The sequence below is a fragment of the Rhinoraja longicauda genome, chromosome 2, assembly GCF_053455715.1.
Source record: "Rhinoraja longicauda isolate Sanriku21f chromosome 2, sRhiLon1.1, whole genome shotgun sequence".
Classification (NCBI taxonomy): Eukaryota; Metazoa; Chordata; class Chondrichthyes; order Rajiformes; family Arhynchobatidae; genus Rhinoraja; species Rhinoraja longicauda.
The window spans coordinates 81,117,449-81,138,550 of NC_135954.1; positions in this window are offsets into that span (position 1 = coordinate 81,117,449).

Consider the following 21,102-nt stretch of genomic DNA (forward strand, 5'->3'; position numbering starts at 1 on the left):
TCCAACAGTCTGTAGTTCTTGGACTACATGTACAATGTCAGGCCTATCATGAGTATATTCTATTATTATAGAAAGGTTATTGAACATAAATACTTTTTACAACAAAGAAAAAATTGTTTTGTTTTGTTTTGTTTTTTCTATTTTGCTTTTTCCGTACACATCCCAATTCTCTTGGTATTGAATAAAAGAACAATGGTCATAAAATGTATGACCAAGTTATGAAGAAAGAGTTTCATTCAAAAAACTGCACATACCTAATTTAATTGAAGACATGCTTGCTCCAGTGGTCTTCAACAGCAAATCACAACAGTCCATGTCCCCCCCCAACCCTACTCCCCCCCCACCCCTCTACCCCTCCCCTCCACCCCTTTCCCCCCAAATCCACTCCCCTCCCACCCCCACTCCCCTCCCTCCCCCACTCTCCAAGAGTACCCACCTCCACGACCTTCTGACAGTGTTTCAGACTGCAACCACCTTCTTTGGATTCTTCCTCCGATTCCTCACTAAACTTATTATTCGTCATGTGAAACCCGTCCTCTGATCGGTGACATCCTGCCATGGGGAAATGTTTCTTACCATCTTCCCTAGCAATGCCTCATAGTTTTGCATACCGAAAAAAGCTCCAATTTGGCACTTCTCTGCTTCAAAGAAAACATGCTCCAATGAAAATAAGGCCATACTATCCAGTCTTTCCTCATAATTTAAAAATGTAACCACCAGCAACGCCCTGATGAATCTCCTCTGCACTCTGAACACTGCTTTCACATTCGTGTACAGCGTGGCAATGAGAACCGCACACAATATTTAAGTTTGTGGCCTAACGAATGTTTCATAACGTTGTACCAAGGTCCCCTTGTTCTCGTACCCTATGCTGGGTTAATGAAGGCAAGCATCCAGGAAACTTACTTCACCATCCTTCCTACTTTTACTGCCACTTTCAGGAATTATACACCAAGATCCCTTTGTTCCTCAATATTTCCCTGGATCCTATCAATCATGGTTAATGCCCAAACATTGTATATTTTGTCAGGGCTCTCCACAACCTCCAACAGTCCAGAGATGTCAGTCCAATCTCCCTTTGTAGTTAGTACCAGGCAGCATTCTGGTAAACCTCTCCTGTAAAAATGTGGCCTAACTAAAGTCTTATAGAGCTGCATCACAATAGACAATAGACAATAGGTGCAGGAGTAGGCCATTCAGCCCTTCGAGCCAGCATCACCATTCAATGCGATCATGGCTCATCACTCTCAATCAGTACCCCGTTCCTGCCTTCTCCCCATACCCCCTCACTCTGCTATCCTTAAGAGCTCTATCCAGCTCTCTCTTGAAAGCATCCAACGAACTGGCCTCCACTGCCTTCTGAGGTAGATAATTCCACACCTTCACCACTCTCTGACTGAAAAAGTTCTTCCTCATCTCCGTTCTAAATGGCCTACCCCTTATTCTTAAACTGTGGCCCCTTGTTCTGGACTCCCCCAACATTGGGAACATGTTTCCTGCCTCTAATGTGTCCAATCCCCTAATTATCTTATATGTTTAAATAAGATCCCCCCCTCATCACAAGTTTCTGACTTTTATACTCAAAACTCAGACCAATGAAGGCAAGCGCACCACATACCTTTGTTCTGGCCTTTTCTTGCTACCAGTCTCTCCCCTCCCGCCCCTGCCACCCCCCACCGCCCCCTCCCAACACCTTTATCTTTCAGTCTGAAAAAGAGATCTGACCCAAAACATCACCTATTCCTTTTCTCCAGAGATGCTACCTGACCCGCTGAGTTACTCCAGCATTTTGTGTCTATCTTCGATATAAACCAGCATCTGCAGGTCCATCCTGCTCATACCATATGCTGTATCTATTTGTGTTGCCAGTTTCAGGGAGCTAGGGAATTGGACCCCAAAGTCCTTCTGTACATCAATGTCATTACCCTTTTGCTCTTAATAGACATAAAATGTTGTGGGTTTTTCCTTAATATTATCCTCCTGTGATATTTTAGAACCCCTCTTTGCCCTCCTATTTTCTTTATAAGCACTCCACTACACTACCGACACCTAACGAGCCTCCACTGTTTTCAGTGTCTATAACTGTTATATCTTTGTTTTTGTTTTAAATTTAAGAAGCCCTTAATATACCTTGCCATCTATAGTTCCCTGGACCCATATCCACACCCTGATTGGAACGCATTGGCCTGCAACTCTCATTATTTCAGTTTCAGAAGACTTCTACTTTGCCAATATAGATTTACTTATGAGTAGCCGATTCCTATTTTTATGCATTTACAGGTCATGTCGAAAGATATTCAAATCAGCCTTCTCCCAGTGCCCATTTAATTTCTCGATTATCCTTTTCCAGAACTATTTTGGAACCAGCTGAATTTTGGTCCTTATCCTCAAAGTTCTTGTGCACTGACAATTCATCCACTTGCATCGCTTCATTTCTTTGGATTAGATCTCCCACTGCTCCATCTGCAATAGGATTAACCACACACTGATGCAAAAAAAAAAGCAGCTCTCCTGGTTTTAACAAAATCCCACCATGCAAAATCCTTTCACACCAAGGTTGATATTGGGAAAGTTGAAATGCTCTACCAAACTATTGTCCAACAGCTCTCTGCATACACGAGAGCAATACAATTTGCCGAGGAGGCATTGACAACCTCCTTCAGTAATTTTGTAGTCTTCCAAATAATTTTTTTGCAAAAGACAAAACACAGTTTAGAGTGCCTAATTTAGGTCCCTATAATTGGTGGTATAGTAGACAATAAAGATGTTGATCTGAGATTACAACAGGATCTTGATCAATTGGGGTTTAATGGAGTTTGATTCAGATAAATTTGAAGTGTTACATTTTGGTAAGACAAACCAGGGCATGACTTAGACAGTAAATGGAAGGGTCCTGTAAAGTGTTACAGAACAGTGTAACCTAGGAATGCAGGTACAAAGTTCCACAAAAGTGGTGGAACAAATAGACTGGAAGGAAAAGGCACTTTCATCAGTTAGGGTATGGAGGACAGGTGTTAGAATGCCATGCACAAGACGTTAGCAAGGCCACAATTTGAATACTGTATGCAATTTTTGTCACCCCGCTCTCGGAAGGATGAAGCACAAAAGGTTGCTATTGAGAGAATAGGTTCCGTTAAAGATCAGCATGGGTGTCTATGCGAGTAGCTACAGGAGATGGGTGGGATTTTTAATGAAAATTTCTCATCATGTTTTATGGTGGAGAAGACCACAGAAGCTAAGGAATTAAGGCAAATAAGTTGTGATGTCTTAAGCCAATATACAAATTACCGAAGGAGGTATTGGCAGTCATAAAGCACATTAAGGTGTTAAATCCCCAGTGCCTGACCAGATGCATCCTTAGACTTCGTGGGAAGCTAGGGAAAAATTTGCAGTGGCCCTTGCAGAGATATTCACATGAAGTTTAGTCACAGGTGAAGATCTGGAAGACTGGATGGTGGTTAACGTTATACCATTATTTAAAGGCAGCAAGGACAAACCAGGTAACTATAGGTCAGTGAGCCCTGCATCGTTGGTGAGCAAGTGATTGGAGAGGATTATTTTTACAACATTTGGATAGACAGGATTGATTAGAGATAGACAGTGTGGCTTTGTGGGTGGGAAATCATATCTCACAGATCTGTTAGAAAATTTGTATGAGGTAACCATGAGGATTTATGAAGACAGGGTAGTGGACATCATATGGATTTCAGCAAAGCTTTTGTCAGGGTCCCGCATGATAGGCTAGTCTGGAGGGTTAGATAGCACGGGATCCAGGGAGAGTCAGCTAATTAGATACACATTTGGCTTGATGTTAAGAAGCTGAGGGAGATGGTGGACGATTATTTAATCGAATTGGATATCTGTGACTATTTGAGTGCCGCAGGGATTGGTGCTGGGCCCATTTCCTTTTGCCATCTATATTAACAATATGGGTGAGAATGTACAAGTATGGATAGTAAGTCTGCAGATAGTATCACAGAAATAGGCTCTTTGGCCAACTCATCCATGCCAACGATGATGTCCCATCTAAACCATTTGCCCAAGTTTGGCCCATATCCCTCCAAACCTTTCCTATTCCTGTACCTGTCCCAATTGCCATTGAAATACTGTTATAGTTCCTGACTCAACTACCTCTTCTGGCAGCGCGTCCTGGAAACCCCCCACTCGCTGAGAAAAAGAGTTAAAAGTGAAAGTTGCCCCTCAGGTTCCTATTAAATGTTGCCCTCTCACTTTAAATCTAGCTTTTGTATTTTGCTCTGGATTTTGATTCAACTACCCTGGGTTAAAGCATTTTATTTCCCTCATGATTTTATACGTCGCTTAGCCTCCTGCACTCCAAGGAAAGAACATCCTAGCCTGCTTAAGATCTCCCTCTAGCCCAGCCCCTCAGGTCTTGGCAACGTTCTCATAAATTTTCTCTGCACTCTTACCAGCTTAATGACATCTTTCCAAGAGCAGGGTGACCAAAACTGAACACAGTACTCCAAATGAGGCCTCACCAACCTCTTGTAACATAACGTCACAACCTCTAGGCTCAATACCCTGACTGATGAAGGCCAATTAACCAAAAGCCCTCCTTAAGACCCTAGCTACTCATGACACCACTATCAGGGAACCAAGTGGCTGTACACCTAGATCCGTCTGCCTGAGAACGTTCTCCAGAGCCTACCATCCACTGTGAAGGTCCTGTCCTGGTTTGACTTCCCAAAATGAATGGAAGGAAGGCAAATTCAATGCGATTCAATTTATATCAAGAGGGCTGGAATACCAAAACAGGGATGTAATGCTGCGGCTCTATAAGGCGCTGGTCAGGCCGCATTTGGAGGACTGTGAGCAAACTTGGGCCTAATATCTGAGGAAGGATTTGCTGGCACTGGAGAGGATCCAGAGGAGGTTTACAAGAATGATTCCAAGAATGAGCGGGTTAGCATATGATGAGCGTTTGACAGCACTGGGCCTCTACTCGCTGGAGTTTAGAAGGTTGAGGGGGGACCTCATTGAAACTTACAGAATAATGAAAGGCATAGTGGTTATTGAAAGGATGTTTCCATTTGTGGGAGAGTCTAGGACCAGAGGTTACAGCCTCAGAATTAAAGGGCCCTCTTTTAGAAAGGAGGTGAGGAGGAGCTTCTTTAGTCAGAGGGTGGTTAATCTGTGGAACATTGCCACAGAGGGCTGCAGAGGCCAAGTCAGTGGATATTTTTAAGGCAGAGATAGACAATTTCTTGATTAGAATGGTGTCAAGAGTTATGGGGAGAAGGCAGGAAAATGAGATTAGGAGGCATGGATCAGCCATGATGGAATAGCAGAGTGGACTCAATGGGCTGAATGGCCAAATTCTACTATAACTTGTGAAATGCAACAACTCAGTTATTTGCTTTGAGCTCCATTATCCATTCCACAACTCACTTGCTGAGCTGATCAAGAGCCTGCTGTAATCTTCATTGTCAATGACAGCCACCACTTTACTGTGATCTGTGAACTTACTGATTTTGCCTTGTACATTCTCATCCAAATTGTTAATATAAATCATAAACTGCAATGAGCCCACTACCAATCCCTGAGGCACACCACTCAACACACGCCTCCAGTCTGCAAAACATCATTCCACCACCAAATTGCTTCCTTCCTTAAAGCCAATTCTGTATCCACTTATCTAGCACTCCTTGGATCTCATGTGATCTAACCTTATAGAGTAGCCCATCATGCAGAACCTTATCAAAGTGCTTGCTGAAGTCCATATCGATGATGTCTACGGTCTTGTCAACCGTTTTGGATACTTCTTCAAAAAACTAAACTAAATTCATAAGACATGATCTTCCATGTGCAAATCCATGCTGACGATCCCTAATCAGCACGTCTATCCAAATGAATATATTTTCTCTCAGAATCCTCACCTTCCAGCCCCTCATCTGCTTCATTCCTGCATTGGATCCCGTCCCCCTACCAATCTAGTTTAAACCCTCCTGATTAGCACTAGTAAACCTGCCCACCAGATGGTACTAAATTAGGTGGCATCATCAATAGCAAAGAAAGTCATCAAGAATTACAGCAGAATCTTGATCAGCTGAGTAAGTGGGCTGAGGAATGGCAACTGGGCTGAGGTTTGGCAATTGGAGTTCAATTCAGATAAGTGCAAGCTCTTGCATTTTGGGAGGTCAAACCAGTGTAGGACTTTCTTAGTGAATGGTAACACCCTGGTCAATGTTGTAGAACAAGGGATCCAGAGTACATAGTTTCCTGAAAGTGGCGTCACAGGTATGCAGGGTGAAGGAGGAGTATGGCACACTAACATTCATCAGTTAGTGTACTGATCACACATGTCGAGATATACTGATGCAGTTGTACAGGATGTTGGTACGGCCACATTTGGATTATTGTCCGTCATCCTTAAGCTGGAAAGTGCACAAAGATGATTTACGAGAATGTTGCCAGCATTCGAGAGCCTTAGTTACAGGGAGAGGTTGGGCAGGCTAAGTCTTTATTTCTTGGAGCATCAGAGACCGACCGAGAGGAGATGTTAGAGTGATCTATAAAATCAAGTGGCACAGAGCATTTTTTCTCAGAGAAGGGGAATCAAGAAACTAAAGGGCCTAGGTTTAAGGTGAGAGGGGAAAGAATTAATGAGAACCTGAATGGCAACTTTTTCCACAACTATTTCCTGATTCTTAAAAGAAAAGAAAAAAATTAATCCTTTAAAGGATATCTGCCGCCTGCCCTTGGTTTTGAAAGAGATTGACAATAAGGACAATAGATCCACTTTGTCTATGTCCAAAATACCATAGGTTCTAGACCATGGAAGGATCAAATATATCTTCATTATCAAGGAAAAGATGAATAAAGGAAAATGAAGTTGAATTCAACCTGGCCTCGGTAGTCGGGAAAATGCTGGGATCTATTTGGAAAATAATAATAGGATTGGGCCATGGATTTATGAAAAGAACATCAATTTTGATAATTGTTGTGGACGTAGCCCAGACCATCACACAAACCAACCTTCCTTCCATTGACTCCATCTACACGTCATGCTGCCTTGGCAAGGCCGTCAACATAATCAAGAACCAGTCTCATTCCGCTCACTCCCTCTTCTCCACTCTCCCATCAGGTAAGAGGACGTGAGCCGTAGAGTTTTTACCTTACAGTGCCAGAGACATGGGTTTGATCCTGACTACGGGTGATGTCTGTGCAGAGTTTGTACGTTCTCCCTGTGACCCATAGGTTTGCTCTGGGTGCTCCGGTTTCTGCCCACACTTCAAAGACCTACAGGTTTGTAGGTTAATTGGCTTTGGTAAAATTGTAAATTATCCCTAGTGTGCAGGATAGTGCTAGTGTATGTGGTGATCACTAGTCCACTGAGATTCGGTGGGCCGAAGGATCTGTTTCCATGCTGTATTTCTAAAATCTAAAGTAAAGTCTAAACATGCAGAAGTTTGAAAATGCATACCTCCAGATTCAGGGAAAGTTTCTACCCAGCAGTTATCATGCAAATGAACGGTTCTCTCATCAACTAGACCAGACCTCCCATCCACCTCATTGGAGATCTTTAAACTATCTTCAATCGGACTTTATCGGGCTACAATGTTACATCTTGTACTAAATGTTGAACCTTATTCTTTATCTGTGCACTATGGATGCTTGATTGTATTCATCTAAAGCCTTTTCCTTGACTGGATAGCACGCAAACAAAAGTTTTTCTCTGCATACATTTTTAACTAAACAATTATCTCAATTTTTTTTGAGGTTTTAACCGAGAGAATAAATAACAGGCAATTTGGTCCTTGTAAACATTCAAAAGGCTTTCAATAAAATTGTACCAAATAAGTTATTAAAGTGAAACACATGTAGAATTGGAGGTCAAATACTGGTATGGATTGAAAATTATTTAACAGATTAAAAAATGGAAAGTAGGAATAAAATGTTTTAAAGAAAATACTGGTTGTGAATACCACATGCATCGATGCTGAGACCCAACCTGTTCACAATCTTTAACAATGATATGGGTCAGGGGATCACATGCAAGATAAATTTGCTAATCATTCAAAGCCAGACGCAGTCGCAGTTGGGAGGAGAGTACTTAGAGTACAAGAAAATGTGGATTAGTTAAGTGAAGATATGGCACATGGAATTTAATCTTGAAAAATGCAAGGTCATTAAAGAAATATCCATTGATCCATTGCATTTTGCTTTCAAATACATTTTTTTGACATGCATTAGTTAATGAGGGCAGGGCCACAGACATAGTCCAAATGGACTTCATCTAGGCCTTTGATAAACATATGCATGATGCGAGGTGTTACATTTTGGAAAGTCAAACCAGAGCAGCACATTAAACCCTTGGGTATGTTGTAGAGAAGAGGGTTCGAGGAGTCCAAGTACATTGTTTGCTGGAAATGGCAATGCAGGATGACAGAGTAGTGAAGGCGGCTTTTGGCTTGCTGGCTTTCAAGAGTCAGGAAAATGAGTATAGAAATTGGGCATTATGCAACATTTGTGCAAGATCTTGTTGAGGGCTACACTTTGAGTATCAGGCTTAGTTTGGATTGGAAAGATACCATTAAGCTAAAAGGAATGCAGAGATTTATGAGGATGATACCTTGACTCAAGTGGCTGAGCCAGAGGGAGAGGTTCGACAGAGTAGGACTTTAGTCCTTGGATCGCAGGAGATTGATGGGTGATTTTACAGAAGTGTATGAAATGATGTGGGGAATAGATAGGGTGAATGCACATACCCCTTGATATAAATTAGTGTCATTGGGCTTTTAATGGTCATTATGGACTCAATAGGTCTTTTTTTGTGCTGTCACTCTCTCTGACATTAAAAGCATTTAAAATTAATGTTTGAGTGTTTCCCTATGTCAGGCATTCATGGACTTTGATAGTCGTAGTAGCTGCTTAAGCTTGGTCATGGCTGATCTGATTATCAAAGATCATTTCAGCATGTCAATGTCATAGAGTAATACAGTGTGGAAACAGGCCCTTCAGCCCAACTTGCCCACACCGGCGAGCATGTCCCAGCTACACGAGTCCCACCTGCCAGCATTTGGTCCATATCCCTCCAAACCTGTCCTATCCATGTGCCTGCCTAACTATTCTTAAATGTTGGGATAGTTCCAGCCTCAACTACCTCCTCTGGCAGCTTGTTCCATACATCCATCACCCTTTGTGTGAAAAAGTTACCCCTCAGATTCCTATTAAAAAAAATTCCTTTCACCTTAAACCTATGTCGTCTGGTCCTCAATTCACCTACTCTGTGCAAGATACTCTGTGCATCTACCCAATCTATTCCTCTCATGATCTTGTACACCGTGGGCGGCACGGTGGCGCAGCGGTAGAGTTGCTGCCTTACAGCGAAATGCAGTACCGGAGACTCAGGTTCGATCCTGACTACGGGCGCCGTCTGTACAGAGTTTGTACGTTCTCCCCGTGACCTGCGTGGGTTTTCTCCGAGATCTTCGGTTTCCTCCCACACTCCAAAGACGTACAGGTATGTAGGTTAATTGACTGGGTAAATGTAAAAATTGTCCCTAGTGTGTGTAGGATAGTGTTAATGTGCAGGGATCACTGGGCTGCGCGGACTTGGTGGGCCGAAAGGGCCTGTTTCCGCGCTGTATCTCTAAATCCAAAAATCTAAATCTAAAAATCTAAAAAAATCTAAGATCCCCCCTCATCCTCCTGCGCTCGAAGGAATAGAGTCCCAGCCTACTCAACCTCTGCCTACAGCTCAGACCCTCTAGTCCTGGCAACATCCTCGTAAATCGTCACTGTACCCTTTCCAGCTCAACAACATCTATCCTATAACATAGTGCCCTGATGGTGGACAAGATTGGTTCCGGTTCTCCCAATTGATGACACTTAGAAAACATCCAGCTGTACAGGGTCTTGCTGAAAACATTACACCACACTTTGTTTAGTTTAGTTTAGTTAAGAGATACAGCATGGAGACAAGCCCTTTGGCCTACTGTTCATGCCAACCATTGATCACTAGTTCACACTAGTTCTATGTTATCCCACTTCCCACTCCCAACACACTAGGGCAATTTAGAGGCCAGTGGGGTGGGAGCTGCTTTACGTCCTCTCGTCCACCCTGGGTAGTTCTACGGAACTGGCAAAATTTGCAGCAAAGCGGCAATTACGGTACTCTGAAGCACCAATTGCCACTTTTGATTGTTGTAGTTGACATACGAAAGAAGAAGAAGAGGCCAATAAACCTACAAACCCACACATTTTTGGAATTGTGAGAGGAAAACAGAGCACCAGTAAAATATCCACTGAAGAAATAGAAGTTCCATTATTCAATAAGATCATGACTAATCAGATCTCCATCACAACTTCTCTCTGATTCGCACAAGCTTTCATTCCCCAGTGTATCTCAGCCTTGAATATGTTCAATAACCTGCATGCTAATTTTGTGTTTCTCAGATGAGGAAACCAGTATTTAATTGAACCCGAGAATTTTATAATCTCAAACTATAAAAATATTCTGGATTTCGGCCTCCCAAAGTGAATAACCTCAATTCATCACTTTGTATTCCCTGCCATCATTTGGCCATTCTCTTAATCAATTTAAATCCCTTTGTAGTCTCCGTGTCCTATTGATCTTTGCTTCAATACACCTGGTTTCTTTGCCTAAATCATTAATATGATTGTAAGTAGCAGAAGCTATAGCACATATTTCAACATTACCCCATTTGTTGCTGTTTGCCATTTGGAAAATGACCTATTTCCTACATGTGTGTCCTTTATGACAATCTATTACATAACCTCCATTTAACCTCAGACACTGAGTGCTGGTGTAACACAGCGTGGTCATGCAGAATCTTTGGAGGACATGTATATACAGTATGTCCTCCAGAGATGCTGTGTGACCTGTAAAGTTACTCCAGCACAGCGTGTCTCTTTCTGTAAACCATGTTTATAAGTCATAGGAGCAGAATTAGGCCACCCGGCCCATCTACTCCACCATTCAATCAGTCTGAAGAAGGGTCTCGACCCGAAACGTCACCCATTCCTTCTCTCCCGAGATGCTGCCTGACCTGCTGAGTTACTCCAGCATTTTGTGAATAAATGGCTGATCTACCTTTCTCTTCTCAACCCCATTGTCCCGCCTTCTCCCCGTCACCCTTACTAATCAAGAATCTGTTCATTTCCGCCTTAAAAATTCCCAATGACTTGGCCTCCAGTCGTCTGTGGCAACAAATTCCACAAATTCACCAACCCCTGATTAAAGAAATTCCTCCTTATCTCCTTTCTAAAGGTACGTCATTTTATTCTGAAGTTGTGCCTTCTGATCTTAGATTCTCCCACTAGTGGAAACACAGAACTCAACTAGATTTATCAAGTACGATTTTCCTTTTCCTTAATTCAATTTTATTTTGACATTAGTCACACAACACAGAAACAGGTGCTTTGGCCCACCCAAATCCAGGCTGACATCATGTATCCATTTACACTAAACCTAATTAATATTTCCCTCACCTCTACACAGATTTTACCACCCGCCTCCAGTGGAGACAATTTACAGCAAGCCAACCTGTGAAACTGGAGCACCTATTGAGTTTCTGCATATTTACACCTATTGCTTAGTATTACGCACTTTAAATTACAAAACTTTTGTCCTTTTGGTTCCCTTTTAATTTGAATTGCAAATGCCAGGTTCCCATCAGCATGACATTACCAGCTTGTACTTTTAGCAATGCAAAATATCATCAAGATTACACAGGCAAGGGGTATATAATGGTGGACTTTTAATAATGGCAGATTGTCGGCCATTATTTATTCATATCATTTAATACAATTCTCCGATAATCACAATGACATAACATGCAATACATTATTTATGCTTCTATTAACATACTTGAGCATTATGTCCAATATAATCTCTGTCTTCACATGTTATACCTTTTGCATCAAGCCCAAAAGTGCTTGTGGGGAAATGGCTTCTAAATATTGACTGGTGCTAGAAGATCATTATCACATGGTTGTTTCTCCAAGATAAAAACAAATCAAGAATTACACAGATAAAATCTAAAGAAAATAAACTCTTCCTTGCAAACATCAAAATATTCTGAACTGATTTTATTTGAAGTTCTTTCTGTCGGTATTTGATTCTTTAAATGTTTAATCTGTTTTGTCAGAAGATATTAACCGGGAAGGATAGGGTGAACTTTGGGATGTTGCTAATTTAACTGAGGATTTCCAGTGAACAAACTAAATTAGTTATGTTACAAGTCTTTCTCACACTCTGATGCAAAATATCACCACCTTGACGACTACTTGAAGTTAGACTGTGTTGAAAGGTATTTGTGAATGAACATTGAAAAGTTTACCTCATTGTTTACAGCACAGACCACAGACTCCACCCTGTCTCGGTCGTTTCCAAGTTGTACTTTGTGGTGAAGTTTTGTGAATGGAACTCCGACATTAGCCTGCGGGGAAAAAAGGAGTCATAATTGTGAACTCTGAACAAACACATCAATTACCTTTTTATTTCTATGACAAGCAGCATGGGATGTTTTGAAATGGCAGGATTTGTTGATAAAGACAATTTTGTGCAGCTGGATGATAATCTCCAATGGCTCTCTGCCAATACATGATTCCCAGTCTGCCATTAACCAGTGGGGATATGAGGAAGACAGACAGAGAACATTTCAAACAACAGGACATTGGGTCATTGTTTTTGTCCCACACATCCTTGTGATTTTCAACAGTGCATCACCATGATTGACTTGTGCAGCAGAGAGAACAGGCACTTCGTCCACGAGCTTCATGCCAGTCTTTTAGCTCATCTACACTAATCCCATTTGCCAGCACCAGTACTGTATTCTTGAAGGATTGGTTAGCTTTGGATAGCAAATGTTAATCTATTCCTGCAAATAACACATTTTTCTCAAACTTTACTGACGTTTAAAAATGATGTGATACTGACGTTTAAAAATGATGTGATATTTTATCGTAAATCTTCAAAATACAGTAAACCCTTGTCATAATGGACCTTGGGGGGAATGGTGTCCGTTATTGACGATTGTCCACAATAACTGAGTAAGGTATTATCATTGTATAAGTAGTAGAAACAAACAACTGCATTTAGTGGTTAATGCACAAAATGACACAAAGCACTGGAGTAACTCAGCAGGTCAGGCAGCATCGCTGGGGAACATGGATAGCTGACGTTTCCGGTCGAGCCATTTATGCAACGTGGTTAATTGAGGTTTGGGTCTGAGTATTGACACTGGAGGATAGGGAGTTGATAGAGAGCAATGAAGTGCTGACCATCCATCTTGGCAATGCTATTGCATCGTTAACGATGTGTTATGTTTACTCCACCTTCCCTTGATCATCGATAGACACAAAATGCTGGAGTAACTCAGCGGGACAGGCAGCATCTCCGGAGAGAAGGAATGGGTGAAGTTTCGGGTCAAGACTTGAGTCTGAAGAAGGGTTTTGACCCGAATCGTCACCCATTCCTTCTCTCCAGAGATGCTGTCTGTTCCGCTGAGTTACTCCAGCATTTTGTGTCTATCTTCGGTTTAAACCAGCATCTGCAGCTCCTTCCTACAGCATAACCAAAGTTCCTGGTTTTTCAGCCATGCCTTCAGGAACAGTATTTACTTTGGCTGGGTAGTTGAGGAATAGTTCAAGCCACATTCTCCAAAGAGAAATGCCTGATGCTGGCAGTGAATAGGCAGGGTAGGAGAAGAGGTTGATAACTAAGGGAATAGAATGAAGTTCATGAGATAAAAAGGGGAAAAAAAGAACAGAAGGATATGAGAGGAGTGAGGTAGAAAGGGAAGAGGGGTCAAGAACTCATGAAAGGTGCAAAAGATAACTACAACATAACTACATTGATCACTAGCAGGGGCAATTTTTTTCTTTCATATCTCATGGAGGCTGAGGCGGCACGGTAGCGCAGCGGTAGAGTTGCTGCTTTACAGCGAATGCAGCGCCGGAGACTCAGGTTCGATCCTGACTACGGGTGCTGCACTGTAAGGAGTTTGTACGTTCTCCCCGTGACCTGCGTGGGTTTTCTCCGAGATCTTCGGTTTCCTCCCACACTCCAAAGACGTACAGGTATGTAGGTTAATTGGCTGGGTAAATGTAAAAATTGTCCCTAGTGGGTGTAGGATAGTGGTAATGTACGGGGATCGCTGGGCGGCACGGACTTGAAGGGCCGAAAAGGCCTGTTTCCGGCTGTATATATATGATATGATATGATATGAAATCAGCTGGATGAGCGATGACCAGGAATCATATCCAGGCTGGTGAGATCTACGGCAGTAGTGCAGTAGATAAGAGGCTGGAGGTTGATACAGGTGAACAATAGCAAGTTCAGTAGAAATGAAAGGCAGTGCATCAAAGGGAGCAAGAAATAAACTGTCAGGATTAAATTGCATTTACTTCAATGCTAGAGGCTTGAAAAGCAAGGAGGATGAACTCAGAGCCTGGATAAGTATGAGATTATAGCCATTACAATGGAGCAATGGTCTCGACCCGAAACATCACCCATTCCTTCTCTCTTGAGATGCTGCCTGCTGAGTTACTCCAGCATTTTGTGAATAAATAGCCATTACAGATACATTTTCAAGGGAGGGACAAATCCAGGGTAAAGATCCTACACGAGAGATGGAGGTGGAGGAAATAGCAGAGGGGAATTGTACTTTTGATTAAGTAGAACATTATGAAAGTATTGAGGGATGATCCACTGAGGTTTTATGGGTGAAGTTGAGAAATAAGAAGGGCATGACCACCTTGTTGGGATTGAACTTTCGATCCCCAAGGAGTCAACGAGCAAGAGAGTAACAAAAATGCCAGGAAATTGGGTGATGCTGCAAGAATAGTAGTAGAGTCATAGTAGGGATTTTTAATTTTCCTAATATAGACAAGGACTGCCATGGTGTAAGGGCTTAAATGGGGTGGAATTGAATACATTTTATTAGCCAAATATGTATACATGCAAGGAATTTGCCTTGCAAGTAATAACATGATATACAGTAAACAATTAAGAATAAAACATTATCATTTAAACATGTGAAGAATTAAATAAAGTACCAGATTCATTGTGTTGTGGAAAGTATCCACAGGCACTATATAGAGGGAGGGGGCAAAACTTGGCCTACTGTTGAGAAACAGAGCAGGGCAAGTGGGGGAGAACTTTGGGAGCAATGAGCTTAGCTGTAAATAGTTATAGGAAAGGGCATAACTATCTAGATTGGGGCAAGGCTGATTTTGACAGTATTAGACAAGAGCTTTGAAGAGTTGGTTGGACTAAGTTGCTTGCAGGCAAAGGTACATCCAGCAAGGAGGAAGCTTTTAAAAGTGAGATAGCAAGAGGTCAAGGTCCTATTAAAGTGGAGAGTAGGGCCGGCAGGATATGGAACACTTGACAATGGGAGATATTAAAATTGTGGTCAGAAAAGGAGGTATGGGTCAGGTACAGGCAGCTGGGATCAAGTGAATCCCTGAAGCATAGAAAATACAGAAGCATACTCAAGAAGGAAATCAGAAGGGCATAAAAGGTGCAGATAAGATAAAGAAGAAAATTAAGGGAAATCCAAAATGATTTTCTAAGTCTATTAATCAAAATAAATAACCAGGAAGAGAATAGGGGGCCTCAAGGACCAAAGTAAATGACTATGTTTGAAGCCACAGGAGCTGGATGACGTCCCAATGAATATTGCTCCTCTGCTTTTACCGTGGAGAAACAAGACGACGAAGGAACTCGAGACAGTAAATGGGGGGATATAGGGGATTGTCCATATTACGTAAAAAAGGTCTTGGATGTCTTTAAATGTATGAAAGTAGATAAATCTCCAGTGCGATCAGTTTTTAAAGTTTAGTTTAGTTTAGAGATACAGCATGGAAACAGGCCCTTCGGCCTAGTGAGTCCGCATCAACCAGCGAGCACCCCGTATACTAATGCTACCAAACACACTAGGGACAATTTTCAATTCTTACCAAAGCCAATTAACCTACAAACCTGTACGTCGTTGGAGTGTGGGAGGAAACCGGAGCGCCAGGAGAAAACCCATGTGGTCACAGGGAGAACGTACAAACTCCGTACAGACAGCACCTGTAGTCAAGATCAAACCCGGGTCTCTGGCACTGTAAGGCAGCAACTTTACCACTGCGCCACCGTGCCGCCCCGGATTAGTTATATCCATGAACATGTGGAAAGCTAGAGAGCCCTGGCTGGGATATTTGCATCATCGTTAACCAAGGTTAAGGTCCCTGAAGACTGGGCTGTGACTAATGCTGTGTATTAACTTTAACAAAACTGCAAAGAAAAACCTGTGAACTATAGTCCAGTAATCCTGACATCTGTGATAGGCAAATTACTGGAGGAGATAAGATGCATGTGCTTTTAGAATGACAGGGGTTGATTAGGGATAGTCAGCAGGTTTTTGGCATCTGAGATTGTGTCTTATGAATTCAAATGATTTATTGAGGAAGTGACCAAGAAGATCGATGAGAGCAGGATGGTCATGTAGTCTATATGCACTTCAGCAAGGCCTTTGACAGGTTCTACATATAGGTTGCTCTGGAAGGGTAGCTCGCGTGGGAACCAGGGAGAGCTAGCTAGTTGGATATAAAATTGGATAGTAGAAAGCAGGTGGAATGTTATTTTTCAGATTAGAGGCCTACGACTAGTAGTGTGACTCAGGAATTGGTGCTGAGCCCATTGTTGTTTATCATCTGCACGAGATAGCCCAGCTGTTGGCGGTTGTGTAGCAGAAAACAGATACCAATGATTTGGATGAGAATGTGCAAGCCATGGTTTGCAAGTTTGCAGACGCCACTAAAATAGATTGCATCATAGAGAGTGTAGATAGTCATCAAGAATTGTAGTGAGATCTTGATCAGCTGGCAAGTGGGCTAAATAATGGTAATGGCAAATTCAGATAAGTGCGAGATGTTGCATTTGGGGAAACCAAACCAGAATAGAACCTTCACAATGAACAGAGGGACCTAGGAGTATAAAATTCCATGGAAGGCTGCCACACATTGATTCCCAGCTTTGTACTGCACCTCTAATTAAAGATCCCATCCATAAACTACAATAATGTTTATTATTCTTTTCTCTTACCTTCATTATAGATTCTAATATTTTCCCTACAATCGGCAATAGGCTAACAGGTCATGCTTGCCTTTTAACCCTTACAAAGCACAATCACATTTATTATCTTTCTGTAATGCAAATGTTAAACAGGATTTTTTCAGCTAAAATTGAGTTATGTGAATAGCCTTTACGCTTAGGAAATCAATTAATTGCTTAGAAAAATAATTTTGCGCACTTGGAAGAACTAGACCTCATGTCGTGCAACTACAAGGACTTATAGTAATAACAAAAGACAACATTTTCTTCCTCGAGTCATCCCAGATTAGCTCAACTTCTGATAAAATAAACAACTCTTGTTTTCAATATTTTACAGGCTAGCAAGTTTTAGGACATTAAAGGAGATGTGCGGAACAAGTTTATTTACACAGAGGGTGGAACACACTGCTGGGGGTGGGGGGGAAGCAGATATGATAGTGACATTTAAGCTTTTGGCAGGGAATGGAGGAATATGAATCAGAATCAGAATTACCTTTATTGTCATCCAAAAAAAGCAAGTCTTTTGGACGAGATTTCGTCACCCACAGTCCAACAGTAAGAGCAATAAAATAAGCAATTACACAACCACAAACCAACACAAAACAAAAAAAAGAAACATCCATCACAGTGAGTCTCCTCCAGTCACCTCCTCACTGTGATGGAAGGCCAGAATGTCTTTTCTCTTCCCCTGCAGGTGGATAAGAGATGGTCTTTGATTCACGATTGGCATAGGATTATAAGCTGAACTTCCTGTGTTCTATGTTCTTAAGAGGGTAGAGGCACTGATGCGCCTTCATGACTACCTCCACATGCTGGGCCCAAGACATATCATCAGAGATGTTAATGCTCAGGAATATGAAGCTGTTAACTCTGTTCTCCACCGACCCACCACTTTCCTTTTCTGAAGCCAAAGATTAGTTCCTTGGTCTCGTTGATATTAAGTAAGAGATTGTTGTTGTGATATGTTCTATCTCTGCTGTACGCTGGCTCATCACCAGCTGTGATTTGGCCAGCCACTGTGGTAACCTCTGCCGTATCGATATTCCCCATTATAAACTTTCCTCATATAAACTGTTTATGTAATTCAGCTTCGCCAATGTACTGAACTGGCCCCAGCTACTGATGTTGAAATTCCAGATTTTGAGCAATCCAACTGACCACATTTTCTCTATGACTATGCAAGAGATGCAAGAGACCTTCGTTTTCCAATATGTACCTTCTGTGGGACTGGAGAGTCCGTGCCATGCATCTGTTGAGTTGAGCAAGACTTAAAATTCAATTATTCCCTCAGGTTCAACACCTACATAACAAAAGGATGTTTTACTGGTTGGATTAATTCATTTGGGTCTTAATTATTAATTTAATCTTTCTTTTTCAAGTAGCAGGCGACAGCTTCTTCCCCTTTCACTAAATCCCATGCCACCCAATTTCTAATCTTTGCACACTGTTGAGAAGCTGCACACAGTCCAAGGGCAAACATTCTTGCTGCACATTCTCACTGAGTCTCCTTCCTGCTGACCAAAACTGAACTCTGCTCAGCCCACTAACTTTACTTCACAAAGACTGAAGGAGTCTCTACTCAGAAGAAGGCACGGCACTGTGCTAACATGCCCACCTAGAATTCCATGTTTGTGGGGAGTTCAGGTCCAGAGTTGCCTCAGTTCATGCACGAATGACGTTATTACAAATAAGTACATTAAAGAAACATTTGTCACTCATCAGAATAGGGATCCTGAGTGAGATCTTACTTATTCCTTCAATGCGTTACCTACAGTGCACAAGTCTAGTTAGAAATAGAGTTCACGCTGTTAAATTAAACTGCTATTGCATGAGGTGAAGTGCTGGAACTAGAGATTAAATACACAAAGTGAAATAATTTCTCTCTTTTCAGATAAGGAATGTGCTGCAGTTTTTGTGAGCACTTTCCATTTACTGCATCTTACAGTGAAAAGCAGAGCGTGGAAAAAGCAATCATACTGAGTGGTTTAGGCACATGCCAATGAAAGTAGATGACACTTAATACAGCGAGAGGCAAGCAACAACAGATAAAAGAAGCAAGGTTAAAAAAAAAGAACAAACATCAAATCAGACTATCCAGACTGAGAAGGACTTACAGTATACTGCAGCTGCTTTGAAAACTTCAGTGTAGACCAGTGACAGAAAGTGGCGAGTTATGTGGGTCACAGAATGACATGCCCCTTTAAGCTGTCAACGATGTACAAATCAAGCAAAATGTTTTAATCTTCTTGCTCACAATGAATGAGAATTTTGTAGTGCCATAGTACAGTTGAAAACATTTTTTTAAATTGCATATTTACATAATGTTGGAAGTACAGAAACAAAAGTGACATCCATTTCTATAACGTGGTTAACATAGCAAAACAGCCCAAGATAGTTCACTGGAGTGTGATCAACACTTGTCTTGACAATGACCCACAGGATCGGTGGCCAAAATCATGGGCAGAGGGGTGGGTTTTGAGGAGGAAAGAACGGAATGTGTTTTTAGTGGGAACTAGACCAAGTGGACCCGTTGGGCCCAAACCACTCCTGCATTGGTGCAGCACCCTCTCCTCCCCCACCCCCTCCCTTCCTCCCCCCCCCTCCCTCCCACCCTCTGTCCCTCCCCCCCTCCACCCCTCCACCCTTCCACTCCCCACTCCATCCCCCTCAACCCCCCTTATCCTCCCTCCTCCCACCCTCCCTCCCTTGGCGATAGATATAAATTTTAAAATGTGAATAACTTAAAAAATATAACGTCGATTTCAATGAAACCTTCCATTAGCACCAAAGGGATGACGATGAGTAAGGTGGGCCTAAAATTCTTGCGCTATTGTGTACCGTTTTGGCTGTAGTTCAGGAACAAACAAACAAACAAACAAACAAGAGTTTTAGTATATAGATTCCATAACTCCAGGCCCTTAAGGTATGGTCGCATTGGGTACAACAACAATACTTGGAATTGCAAACGCATCAGAATCAGAAGAGGATAGAAACATGCAGAAAACCACAGAAATGGGGTACGCCATCAAATGGGATTTTATAAATTGTAACATTATGTCGGAGCTTTGTATCATTAAGTCACCTGAGGATCGTGAACAGTAATCCTTTCAATTTGCTTAAACATACTAAAAAGGAACATTTGCAAGATAGGTTTAGACAAAAAAGCCTCTTTACCTTCTCGAGGTTTGGTCAATTTTATAGATGCACCTTTTGAACAGGAATTTCATTCATTGAGAGCGCAAATAGGAAACGGGGCATTGTGTTGTAATATTCAAGTCTTTCATTTCAGTTGATAAAATACATCACAAAAACAATCAACAATATCCCACCCAGTACTATGGTTCCAGGAGGAATATGATTTTGAAAATTAACCCTTTGATCAAATTGTTCCTGAATTTCAATCATGTTGCCTTTACTTGACAATATTTAATGATCAGAATCCTGGCCTTAATTACTATTAATTTAGTTTCAAAATACAGCATGGAAACAGTCCGCCCAGTGATCCCCGCACACTAGCACTAGCACTATCCTACACATACTAGAGACAATTTACAATTTTACCAAGCCACTTAGCCTACGAACCTTTATGTCTTTGGAGTGTGGAAGGAAACCAGAGCTCCCAGAGGAAACCCATGCAGGTCACAGGGAGAACATACAAACTCTGTACAGATAGCACCCGTAGTCAGGATCAAACCCAGGTCTCTGGCGCTGTAGTGCAGCAACTCTACCGCTACGCCACTGTGCCGTCCATAATATCTTGTCAATTTCTTTCTGGGTATTGAGCTCTCACTGGCAACAAGTACTTCTAACGTCCTAAAGTTGGCATTCTTGACTTTGAACTCATGCACTCTTTTAATCGTTACTGGGACCACACTTCACCACGATGTGCCACTGATCTCATCTTCAAAAGCATTAATACAATGCCAACCATTGAACAAGTTGGACCGAAGTACCTGTTTCCATGGTGTATTTTGATTGAATCGGGGGGGGGGGGGGGGGGGAAGAGGGGAGCG